Below are 13,908 nucleotides of genomic sequence, written 5' to 3'. Positions count from 1 at the left end.
CTGACTTTTGGGAAGCACTGAAAACCCTCAAGTCCTTTTCATGTTAATGCAGGCAGAGGAGGTACTTGAGTGGCACTGTGGATGGCTGCCCACTAAGCTGTGTGACTCCTTGCCACAGGAAACTATAGAAACTAAAAGCTGAAGGAATTCATGGTGGTGAGGGAGAGGGACTGTCAAGGATTATATGATGCAAAAACCACTATCACCTGTTCAGAAGGTCTTTGCACCAAACATCAGCAGTGCCTGTTCTGCAGAAGCATGGGCACAGGCATGCGCTGGCTTGGTACTCTTCCCTAAGCAATTGCTAATGGCTAGTAATGGTGACAGGCTGTGAGGCCAGGGACCCCTTACGCTTGTTCTGATTTTGTGTGTATCTCTCCCGCATGTAAGTAAAAACAAGCTAAAAGGCTGTATTTCACAATATCTTGTTTAGCTGATAAGCTGATAGCAGTTAGTTCTACAGATCTTTGAGTGACTGTTTCATGATAAAAAAATTGATACTGAGATCCCATCATTGCACTGGTCTATTGAGAGATAAGGCCTGTTAACTATTTAACCTCTACCAAATGACTAGATTGCTGGCTTTAACTCTTTGCATTTCAAGAAGCGAGTTTCATGAACTGAGAGTACGAAGTCTGTAAATAGTTCCTGTTGCGTCTTCAATTACTTGACATGCATTGGCAGAATTGCACATTCACAAGGCCCTGCTTCAGTTTTGCCTGACTCCAGTGGCTGTGGTGCTGGGTTTTTTCATGGCAGCAATAAAAGCATCTCTTAATTTAACAAAACCAAAATGTTTAACAAATCACTGTATCAAAAATACTGATGGGCAATCTGCTTGGTGGCCCATTAAGAGACACTCTGAACACTTTCCTCCAAGATCTCTAAGAATTTGAAAAGTTGCAGGCCTGACTGACAAATGAGTTTGCACTAGGACAGCTGTTTGGAGGTTATGAATGCTGTTTAATGTGTCAATGCATATGATCACGGTTGTCTCCAGTAACTGTGCTGCATATTGAAATGATTCAGCACCAGGTTTACAAGAGTTTGTTCCTATTGTACCAAGGCATTTCCCAATGTGGGTTGTTATTTTTCTTTTTCTTTTCTCATCTCTCACTTTCCAGGACAGACTGTGCTATACTGCTGTATTTCCACATCACTGAGCTTGAATCTCTCCTCTTCAAACATTAGGGATTTTTTCATCTTTATTGTGACAACCAAAACTGAGCAAGGCTCAATTAGGGGGGCCAGACTGGACAAGTATAACTGATGGATTTAGCGAGCTCAGGAAAAAGACGGCAGCAGTAGGAAAAGGGAAGGGAGGGAAGTATGAAAAATGGAAGAGAGCAGGGAAGAAACAGAGGCTGCATGTTGATGTATTCAGTCTGAGCAGCAGAAGATTCCATGTGCTTGTAAATGATCGTTTGAACAAAATTTTCCTGTCGTATGGACAAGCAGATGACTTGAGGTCTGCACTGTCCCTGGGTGCTGTGACCAGTGTCTGCAGTGCAGCAGACCATCCATGCATGGGTGACCGTTTCAACGTAAGACAAAGTGTTATGCTCGTCACATCCCTGCAGTGCCTTCTGCAACTGCTCAGTGCTTGTCCCAGGATCATACAGGCAGCAGCAGCTTGCAGCTCCCTGGCAGTGCCTGTGTGCTCCCATTTCCCACGGGGCCCCTCTATGTGCCCTTCCTCCACCTCCCCCAAACTGCAAGGTCCTTCCTGGGGAACCAGGCCATGTCCTACTGCTACCCCTCATGCATGGGACTCTGAGCATCGTGCCCAGCTCTCACCCTATGGTAGTGCTGCCTTCCTCCCCTGTTTTCACTTCCAACTCCAGCACATCCCGTTTCTGATTTATACTGTCCCCTGTTTCCTGCCAAACCAGGATCCTTCAGTCTTTGCCTGCCAGCTGAGCTTTGATCCTGTTTCCTTGCTGTCCCATCCCCAGGCGTTCATTGTGCCACTGCATTGCTTTTTCCTGTGGAGATCTCCCCCATCCTTCTCTCTCCATCTTATTCCAGCTCTGTTTTTTCCTTCTATTCTCCAAATGGCTTTGTCCCATCTTCTTCCTCACTGCCACTGTCTGTTGGAGATAGGACTCTTTCTACCTGCTCCCTAACAAAGAAGAGATGTTTGTGCATTGAGATGCGCTGGGAGGTTGAGGGTGCTGAGAGAATGGTCCTGTAGCTACTTCGGAAACATTAGTTTCAGTATCTGACCTAGAAACTACATCAGTCTGTCAGAGCAAGATGGAACAGCAAGTTGAACTTTATCCGCTTGGTGAAAGCTGGGTAAGGAACAAAGTGCTATTTTTCTTTTCTGATGCTTAATAAGCTTTGGCTTTCTTTTTGTGCTGTAGCATTTGAAAAGAAGCTGTTCATCGTAACTCTCCAGCATCCTGTCATCTTCATTTACCTGAAACATTGTGCAGTTCTTTGTTGTCTTTGTGCACCTACACTGGAATCTAATTACTTCAACCTCTGGTCTCCTGGTACAATACCATAGATTTTTAGAAGTAAGACTTCTTTACTTCTTTACACACAAGACAGAGCAATTCAGGACAGGGGAAAAACTGTCAAAATTCATAGTGTGATCCTATCACTATTATCTTTTGAGGTAAGTAACCATTGGTGGTCTCATCCCAGCTCCTAAACAAGCTGTCTTCAGGACCTTCTGGCTCAACTTCAACAGCAGGTGGGTCCCTGTGTCTCTTTTAGAAGACACTGTTTCACCTTGGAATATAAAAAGGCATCGAAGGAGGAAACTTGCCTCCTGAGAACTGTGGTCACCATCTCACTTCTGCTGACTTCACAGGTTTTTATCCCAAGTGGAGGCAAAACAAAATGGATTGATATTTTTTTGTGAGGAAGACAGGATCACAGGAAGTAGCAACCAAGTTTTGGAGCTCTGTGCTCCTGCTGGCTTTATGCAGGATGCTGCGCTACCTTGTTTGCCTCTTGCTGGCAGGCTGCCATACCACACAGGGAATTCTCCCCATTTTTAAAAGAGAAAATCATCATGTTTGCTACTGTGCAGATAAATATAGCGCATAGTCCCTCGGCTGAAGGCCCAGATAACAACTGTTTATGGCCCTGCTTTTTTTAGAAGGCCTTTACAAATCATCAGTTTTAGTAAAGGATGTTGGGAGCAGAGGTGGGGGAACCCTAAAGCTTTCACTTTTTTTTAAGTTCCAGGGAAAATTAATTCCCTTTTGCACAAAGTGTCTTATATTAGGGTTCCATGCCGTTGGGTTTTTTCTTTCCCTTACAAAATCTACAGCATTATTTCATGCAGGACTGATTTTTGCACTATTCTAGATCCCTTAAGTGAAGTTAAAATTCTGTCATACATTAGTGGAAACAGTTGTACCTTAAAGGTATTGAATATTCTGCAAAATCATGTTTTAATATTATTCTGTGACATAGAGGGCATCTATAATAAGACTTATAGTGCACAAAATGTACAAGTAGGAGGGTTTCTATAAAGTGGAAGTCCATCGCTTTGGTGAAGGGTTTTGCTAACCTTACTGCAATGTCCTTATGACAGAAAAAGACAGGGGGAACCCACAATAAGTGCTTTTTAAAGTTAACTTTCCAGGTGCTTTGAAACGTGCCTGGCATGGCCGCAAACAATTCTGGTTATAGATATGACTTCCACTAGCGGAAAAAAGGCTGCCCCGAGGGAAGGGCACCTGACTGCAAAAGGTCCTGGAACACAGGAAAATGGAAAAACCTCCATGTGCTTGACTCCCCTGTAACTTACAGGGCATTGAGAGAGGGTGCATCATTCTCTGCAGCACCAAGCTTAGCAAGTCCTCAGCCCAAAATGTTTCTACAAGTCACCATGACCACATGCAAGTAGCTGAAGTATCTTCAACCCCTCTTCCTAGCCTTCTGGTATGTACTCCCTGCCTACAAGGGACCATAGCCCTTGCAGTAATATCCCACAGTGTGACTATTCATGGCATTGGTGAGCAAATATTGACCCTACGGGGGCTTCTGTGTTTGTCATTCAGTTCAAGCAACGAAGGGGTTTGGAAATTCAATGGTTGAAGTCTCAATTTGACCAGGATATTTAGGGCAACTTTGAGTTTCTAAGATATCATGATCAAGGGATCTGTAATTATTGTGTACTCTTGGTAGGGAAAAAAAAAGTGAGGGAGAAAGAGACTAATTCTTTTTAGATGAAAGCAATGTCCCATGATATTTGAATGTAATCTGTTGAAATTCAATACAAGAAAGAAATATCTTCAATAGGTATCTCCACAGAGACATACACCTAACTTTTTGTAAGAATATTCAGTACTTCTAGTTACAATTGCAAACCTGAGGGAAATGTATGGAAACTGAAGACATGCAGATTATGTTTAACCATAACATGAATTTCAATGTCACTTTAATATCCCTATTAACCTTCAAAGACACTGTTTAGAGCTGATGTGAAGATTAAGTTGCTATTATGAATAGTCTTACTGCAATTCTGATGCAAGTGCCCTGGATCATTTCACTCAGTACGTGATCAACCCCTCATTTTACTCATCTAAATAATCTCAGAACAGCTAAAATGTTACTCAAAACACTCTTCTCAATTAACTCTAATATTTCTCTAGTTCTTAAAATGAGCTTTCAATTTAAGTAGTAAATCAGAATTTGAACTCCCTTTCACACTTGATCCTTAGTACAGTACCCAAACCTTGTTCATAAACATTAATCTATCTTAATGTATCCTTCACACTAAGTATGTCCTTCCCAGAAGGTGTATTTAGCATTCTTTTGTGTAAATTATGAATATGAAGTTAAAAATCTGGTAATAAAGTAACTTTTCATTTTTCTCATTAGTGAATTCTACTTGTCATGGTCACCAAGTAAATTTATTAATGTAGCATCATTAGCATTTTTATAAAGTGTGAAAAATCAATGAAAATTTAAAGAATTTTTTTCAGCAACATGAAAATTAAGGTTTAATGTATCGATGCTTTCAACTGTACAAGACTAATCTTTCAGTTTTGTTTTGTCATCTTCTTAAAAGCAGATACAAGTTTTCTGATTCAAGGAACTTCCTAGATTGGTCCCATGTGTTAAAGTTTTTATAAAAAAAACCCAACCCAATCCCCAAAGTGTTAAAAAAAAAAATTAATTACCTAAAATTCTTGTAGGCATTAGTCTGGACTGTGTATAGAGACCGGGTTTTTATGTTAAGGATTATTCTGGTTATATGCAAACCACATTTTTTTTTCTTTAGAGAATAGTGAGTGCCTTATAAGGATTTTTATATATTATGAAGTATCCCATACATTCACATAGAACCAATACTGTGTCATATGAAATAGGAAAATATTCTGAATTTGATAAAGAATGATTTCTATAAACCAGCCTGCAGGGATTGGATTTGTTCTTGATGATTTCCTAATAAAAGTTGTATTGTTTTTCATTTTAGGATGGAAATATCGCAATCAGAGTAAAAATATCTATGGACTTTTTTATCTCCATAACTAAAGTTTTGTTTTTGCCTGACATACCAAACTTTGTAACTACTAAAACTGGACCTGGAGTGCTGGGGTGGAAGAGATGACCTGGATGCTCGACTTGCATTCTGTGGCATCAAAAGTCAGCTAGACTCTGTCATATTCCAGCTTGAGAGAATTCGTAGGCATGAAACGATTTACCAGGGCAAGTTTTGTCCTTGAGCATAAAATTACCTTTCACTCGTGTAAATTTCCCTTTTACATTATATCACTCCTCCCTGCCTCTGTATTGAGCCTTTATCCAACAGATGTACATTTTTATCAGTGAATGTGATAAAAATGTATATCTGCTGGGTTCAGCCAATGATTGGGATTTGACTCTGAAAAAATACCCTTAATGTAACATTGCTCAGAAAAACGCATCTCTACAGGCTGCCGTATTAGCTGTGGTATCGGAAGCTGAACAGAGGGCCTCCAGAGCATAATGATGAGAGCAGATATATATTCTGACCTTAAATTGCCCTGGCTGTCATATTTTCTAGGAATATAGGGTATGGGTTCACTAAGGTAAGACAGGAAGGTCTGAATTAATCTAATCACTGGATTTTTGAGAAAAATATATAGTTGTACACAGATTAATTTCCTATGCAAATATTGCATGTTGAGTCTACCTTACTGTCCTTACTTGAGTAAATTTTATTTCACTAGCTCAAGTTAAAACCCAAGACATTTAGCTATTATGAAAGCATATAGCTGATATTTCAGAAAACATCAGTTCAGGTTAGGTTGAAACATTGGGGAGAGAGGGAAATGTCACTGATTTGGTAAAAGCACTATTTTCTCTTCAGATGCCATTTCACACTTCTAATGCCAGGGAAATGCTCTTTTGATTCATGAAAAATAGAAATATCAGAAGTCAGGTTTCATGGTACGTCAGTGAATGGTACAAAGCAATGTTTTTTCAGCACCGTTTCTGCTCCTTTAGATGGAGGTCTCTGGATTTTTTTTTTTCCCAAATCAGATTAAAGATGTTGTGTCCTCTATCAAGGCTCTTCCAGCTCCATCAAAGTTATGTTCAGGGCAGTCAGTGGCTTTCTGAGCTTCAGTGGCATTCTGCTGGCTGATATGGGAGGACTGGGGAGAAATGCTTTAGTTCTGTGAAGCCAACGATTCCCTTCTCATGGAGACTTGTGCACTGCACCTTCAATTTTTGCAAGGGTTTTCATACAGCAATTTCTCCATCTTCCATTCCTCCTGGGCTATGTTGGCTGCTGTGTTCATGGTATTATTGCATCACACAGAAGAGGCATATGCCTGCTGGAAATGTCACTCCTCAGCTTCTTTTGTGACTGTATTTGGGACAAAGGATATTTGGTAGAGCAATTATTCTTTTCTTCTCTAGATTAAAATTGCCAGCTGACTACTGCTATGAAGGTTGCTTTGAAATATTTTAGCTTAAGATTCATATAGGACTGCTCTAAGGATGAGGTTGTTCCAGTCGATGTCTATGAGAGTCTCATTGCAAATAAAATTTCCTGCAAGAGATATATGGAACATCTTTGAACAAGCCACTTAGGAAATTTTTTTTAAGAGAAAAATTCCTGAAGTATTGTGAGGGGAAAAAGCAAGGGAAAACTATTAGAGGGATCTTCCCCTTTTATCCTCACAAGAAAATGTTTGAAGATGGTACTCTTTGTTCAGAGAACAAGCTTATGGAGAGTTTTCTTCAGCAAAGTAAAAATTGTCAAAGATGGAACATCTGTGTTTAAGTGGTTCACATTGTGTTCATGTTTCTTGATTCAGTATCATTTAAAGGGCACACTGGTTGCTTCTGATTTGAAATTTCCTTAAGTCAGTATGTCACTGAAAAGGTGAACACTAAAGCAAGAAATCTGAATTGAACTCAGTGGGTGGCTTTAACCATAGGTATGTTTAAACTAAACACATTCTGAAAACTCCTCTTCCCACTTCCTCTGCTCTTCATCGTAATTCTCATTTATTTAAATTATCTCAAAGTGCAATAGTGTGTGTGTTTCATTGTCAGATTATCCTGGGACTGTGAACCAGGAGCAGAGAAAGATTTTACACAACAGGCTGGCTATAAAATAAAGAGATGGCAGGATGTCCCACTGTGTGACTTTTTAAAAGCCTGAACAAAATTCACTTCTGTTCTGAACCATGCTCAACAGTAGAGGAAGTTGGCCTTGATATAGTGCTTGGTCGTGTCCCTTTATTTTAGTGGGGGGTGTTGGTTGGGTTGGAAACCCCTGGACTTGCAAGCTTTGCTGCTGGGTTCCCCAAAAGAGTGCGAGGGGGAAAGAGCACTGCCCATCTTCCTTCCCTTGACCCAAAGATTTCACTTGTTCTGATTTTTTTTCTTGTAGTACAGTGTGGGGAAGGAGGGAGTCTTCTCCACAGTAACAAAACTGGACAATGACAACCTCTGGTATCATGTCTGAGACAAATTTAACTCAAAGATATTTGCAGCCCCTAAATGGTGATTTATTTTTATTGCTCACTCTTAGACTGAGGCACATGTACAAATTTAGTTAAAATCTATCTCAGTTTTGCTGTCTTTGTTCCTGCAACACTGAATCAGGAGGTTAATAAATGTACATGTCCATGTGGTGCTGCTTTCTCCTTCCCACCACGCTCAGTTATTCCTGTGAATGAATGTGACTGCATCTTCTTCAGGATACATGCTGAAAAAACTTACATTTACAGCTCACAAGTGTTACTGGACTAGGAGGAAATTCATGTGGTTCTTCACGTCTGGGGAGAATGATAGTTTTCTCAGGAGAAATAACCTTATAGCTCTGTAATTTTCTGCAATATCTCCGATGGGCGTTTTGTCACCCATTGGAGATAAAAATGTGTGCTCAGGCCTGTAGCTGACTCTGGAGGGGGCTGGGCAAGGATGTGTGGGGATGGATGAGACAGCTTATTTGTGCTTCTAACACTTCATCCCTTTTAAGAATGACTTGTTACTGAGTTTTTAGCATAACACTAAGAAAACAGCACTTTTTTTCCCCCAAAAAAACATTTTTAATACTAGCTTCAGCAATGAGATTATATGTGCATTTTGTGTCAAAATGTTGATGGCACATCATAATGTTTCAGGACCTGCTACTTTCTTGGTCTTCCCAGGCTGTGTATGGAGTAGAGCTTTTTCTAGCAAGCATCTGTCTTGGCATGATGAAGAATGGGTAACTTCTCGTAACTGCTTAATGGTTTCCAGTTAAGATCCTGGCTGCTGGTGACAGAATAGGACCCAGGGCAAGTGAGGGCAGGCTGCTGGGGTCACCTGGATCAGGCAGAGAGTTGCAGCAGTGGCAGGCAGCAGTGAGCTGATAAAACCTCTGAGTGGCTAAGACCTCCTGAGGGAGAAGAGGAGACTAGGCAGGGCTTGAAAATTATCTGAGGGGACAAAAACTGAGGCTGGAAGCATGGGTCAGCTTGTGACGGCACAGTGGCCAGAGGGAGAGCTGTGTAGAAACTCTCTTCTATCTGACACAGTCACTGTGCTCTCTATGCTAAAAAGAAATCTAGTTTTCTTATTTTCTCACAAAAAAACCCCACCTAACTCTTTTTGTGTTTGAAAGTCTCTTTCTTGCTATTTAGAGATCTCCCTGTAAGGAGGAGGTGGAGACACACCCATCTCAAGGCTCTGGGGTCATCATAAACACCCTGGTGTGTGTCCTGGCATTTTACATAAGAATAGATATATTAGTGAAAGGCCTGGAGAATAAAGAGGAAAATCAGTGTGAAAATATAATAGAGTGATGAGGGGAGCAATTAAAAAAAAATAATTAAATGAGAAGGAGATTCTGTGGGTGAAATTAAGTTGGGAGACTGCTTCCTGGAAGCAAAGCGGTTTAAATGTTAAGTAGTGCAATTACCCATGTAAACACTGATTACTTTCATGAAGAGTTAAACTTACAGTTTAATAAGCAAATACAATCTGGTAAGACTGTGTTGTCCTAAGTACAGGCCAACCATCAGCACTCAAATAGCTGTCAGTAATAAATTGTTTCTTGTTACTTCCTTCTTTCTGAGGAGAGAAAAAGAAAGTAAGTGATCCCCTTCATTCTGTGATCCCTGACCGCAGGGGCTGAAAGCAGCAAACACTATTTCTATTTTGGAGTACCTAATCTCAGAACCTGGATCTTCAGTGACCTGAATCCCGGGGACAGGACTCCATTGGGAGGGGTAGTAGAAAATCACTTTATCAAATCAACAATTCAAAAATATCATAAAATAGTACATGGTAGAATTGAAAGCAGTTAGAATGACTTTGGTAATATATTTCTTAATGAAATTACATGAATTTACGAAGTAAAATTCTTCTGATTTTACTGTTGAGGGGCTTTGTGCTGAGGATAATAAGATTCTGAATCTTTTTGTTTAGCTGAATATGGTAAAGCACTGCATATGCTTTAGGCTCAGAGTTACCCTCCCTGGAGGAGGAGGGAGTTTGGAGCTTTTTGGGGGGAAGAATTAGGGCCTTGCTCAATGTTTTGGATTCAGCATTTTCTTTCAGACAAGAGTTTACTTCTTTTTGTTGACAGATCTGTTTCTTCCTACTGACCTTCTGAAGATTCATCTTTATGTGGAAAAAGTATCAACGGTCTTTGAATGTCAGCTCACTCTTAAAATACACTTTCTTCAAGAGAAAATGTAATTACTCCTTCTTAAAGCAGGAGGCCTTTTTTATCTGTAATCTTTTGAGTAACTGGATATTTTCTTTTTATTTGCTTAAACCATAATCTCCTTCCCTGGGGTCCCTTCAAAATCTATCCATCATGCTAAGAATTGCATCTCAAACCTAGTAAGTTTAAGATCCTTATCATCTTATTGCAGCATAGTGTCTGCTAAACCTTCGACATTTGCCTTCAGCTTTAAAAATTCAGGTTTTGTACAACAATAGATTTATGAAGTGTATAGAGGCAGCTTTGTAATCTATTAGAAAATAATTTTCCTGTTTTAGCTTAGTAAAGCAAAGATCACTCATCCTATATAAGCAGGCCAATATGAATAAAGGTTGGGTTACTGCAGATTTTTGCAAGCTTCCTCCCAGTTAATTGAAATGTAGAGTTGTTAAGGAAACTTGGTGGTGAGATATACTTTCACCACAGATAGGAAGGAGGAAGAAGGTACACATATGCGTTTCTCTGGTAAAGGTGCTTCAAATTGTGATGTGCAGACTCTTACATGTACAACTGAATCATCTCCTGGACTTGGGACTTAAAAAAATGGAACTTTTTATGATTATGGTGATATGGGATGTATGCTTAATTCAGTACAGTTACCTCATTTAACAAAACTCAGTTAATTAACCTCAGTTAATCCTACTGATGCAGCTCTGCAACTTGTAGTGCCTGCTTTAGCTTGAATAGTGCTGCGGTCAAGCGTAAAATCTATGGAATGTTAGGTGAAGAAAATGTGTGCTTTATTCTTTTTAAAGGTTCTGAAGTTATTGATTGTGTGTGGCTTTGTCTTGTTTTAGCTTTGCAGCTTAGAGAATGGCTGATTTTGTGTATCCCTAAAATTACCTCTGGCTTTGAAATCTGAGGGTTGTTTACAATCCCTGGTACCTGAACACCTGATTTCCTGCTGCTTCTTCCGAGAAGAGGACGGTGGAGGTTTTTTGGGGGTGGTGGAGGTTTTTTTTCCCCTTTGATGTGTTAATGGAAATTGTTGAACTGACTTCCTGTACCTTTTAGGGAAAATGCAGCAGGTTTGCTTCATGTATTCAGTTCAATTTAGAAAGAACTTGTGCAGGATGGAGACTATTCCAAAATGCTGGGTGGCTGTATCTTGCCCTGCGAGTCTTGGGGAATGCTCGTGCTTGAGGCAGATGCTAAATCAAGCCACTTTTGCTCAACATCATGTACTTGTGGACTTTAAATCTGCCAGGTGTCTGTCCTCCAGAAACAGCATGCTTTTGTGGGCTGGGCGGGGAGCCAGCAGCTCTGAAGCTGTATTCCCACCTGTATCTGGTTTAATAATGCTTTGTCCTTATGTAACACTTTATTTTGCTGTTGTCTTTCACTTTTCTCTCTCCTTTCCTCCCCCGCAACTAGGCTGTTACTGAACCTTGCCAGCAGTACATAATAGGAGCATATTAGTGCTCTGTTGACATCTTACGATCGGTTCAGATCCACAGCTTTGTCAGTGCTACTACGCTGCTAAAAGCAGCCACATTGTTCTAATTCTTCACTTTTCTTTTTCTTTTCTTTTTTTGTCAGGATTGGACATTATATGCCTTGTGGTCTGTTGCTAATGCTAATACTTTATATAGCAATTGCTGGGCAAAGCCACGTGGTTTCTTCTCAGTTAATTTTTTTTATAAAATACAAGTTGGATTTTACCGGAGAGCTTGTAGTGAAGTAGCAAAAAGGCAGATATTAAGGGACTCATCTGGTATTTTTGCAAAGAGCTCATTGGGGGGAAAAAAGCAGTTAATTGAGAAAATATATGTTGCAGCTCACAGAACCAAAAATGCCAGCTGCTTTTGACAGTCTGATTATGGAAGTCCAGTAGACATGGGCACAGATGCTCTGATTGGCATTGACGGATTGGATAGTGATTTTTCAATGGAACCCAAAAAACCTTGGTGCTGAGTCATCTGAGGTTAGAGACAATTACAGAATGTTTCTGTGGGGTAAAGTGTGCATGTTCGTTTAGCGGGGTATAAGGTAATTTGGGATAGCCTTGTCCTTGGTGAAAGAGGGCTATGCTTCCAGTGGGACCTTAGAGGTGAGGATCCAGGCATTACCTGAGATGTTGCTGTGCTCCAAACTAAAAACCTAGCTTTCTTCCATGATAATCTGATGGTGGTGGTGTCTTTAATTTTTAAAAAAAAAAGTAGCTGTAACTTTCGACAGAAATGTTTTGGGGGAAGCTTCAGTAGTGTCCTCTCTGGCTGCCATACCTGGAGAGAGTAGTCTTTGGGATAAGAGCGTTTGAAAAAGACTGAAGTGAATCTTGTCTTTGGAGAATAGAAGTAATGTTGCTTCATATAGATGCTTTGGTGAGCAGTCCCAAGAATAGGTGATCACATAATATGGAGGAGAAGGCGGTTTGGTGTTTTTTTTAATTAAAAGTGAATATTGAGGATAGAAACACCTGGCTTTTTGTTTCATGCTAAAGTCTTCACAGCTTTATTCTTTTTTTATTAAGTGTAGATATTTAAAACAACATGATTACCTTCCTGCCTTGAATAAGCTGTAGAGACTTGTCAGGTGATTCCTGCAATAGGTTCACCTTCTACAGGATGTCTCATGTTGGCTTAAAATTGTTAGAGTGAAAGCTATGTCCCTAAACCAGATATCTTGCTAATTAATTATCTTTGTTTTTTAAAGTAAGCACCTTCATTGTAACATGAACTTTGTTGCCTTTGGTTTCTAGCCTTTGGAAAGTAGATTAAAAATCCCTTTATTGCCAGAATTCTTTCCCTCAGGTAGACAGGCAATGCAATCAAATCTACTGCCTTCATCCATCTTTTGGTTAAACCACATAGATTGAGCTTTAGTCTGTACCTATTGTCATCTTGCTAATTCAGTGTATGGTGGAATGACACATCTCCTTTCTATTTTTGAATCCCAAGGCATAGGCATAAGAGCTCAGTTTTCTGTTTAATTATAGGGGATTTCTGTTCATTTTCTTTTGCATTTTCTGGTGCACGTTTCAATGAGGGTGAAAAAGTACAATATAATCCAAATTCTCTTATTCATTTTTTCTCTATTCTGTGATATCGAGATGTACCTTGATGCCTGGAAGAAGTAAATGTTAGTGTCATGGAAGCTGATAGGTGAGGTATAACCAAGGCCTTGGGTAGAAGTTGCTGTTCTCATTAGTTATGTCAACAAAGTCAGATAAATCTGGCATTCAGGGAGTACAATTTGTGCAAAAATTTTCCCAAGTATAAAGATATAAGTCAGAATAGTCTTAGACCTTCAACAGACCCCTTTCCACAAGCGTGGAGAAAGCAAAGGGGACGTACTGTTCAAGTATGGGAAAGAGGTGTGTGGGAAAAGCATTTAACTAGAAGACAGAAGATGAGGATTTTCTGAGCTTAGCGGCATGATGTCCTCACGCTTGTGGAATGGAAAGCAGCCTTGCGGTAAGCAAATGAATGTCTTACTGACCTCAATTAACATTCGTTCTGTTTGCCAGGTCTGAATTTTGATCTTCAAGCCTGCTAGGTGCATACTAGGTGAATAACAGACAAATGTAAATGACCTCATTTTATCACTTGGATGGCATGAATACCTCAGAGTCTACCTTTAACTAAATTAGAAGCCTGGAATGAAGAGCTATAGCTCTCTGTGTGGTCCATGGAGAGAGCTATACTCCTGGGGTGTCCTGAATCGCCCTCCGTGTGCTTCACTGATTGCATAGGAACATAGAGTCGTAGCCCAGCCCAATTTTAATG

This window comes from Gymnogyps californianus, chromosome 1, assembly GCF_018139145.2.
Source record: "Gymnogyps californianus isolate 813 chromosome 1, ASM1813914v2, whole genome shotgun sequence".
NCBI classification, from domain to species: domain Eukaryota; kingdom Metazoa; phylum Chordata; class Aves; order Accipitriformes; family Cathartidae; genus Gymnogyps; species Gymnogyps californianus.
Note: the sequence above shows the minus strand (reverse complement) of the source record.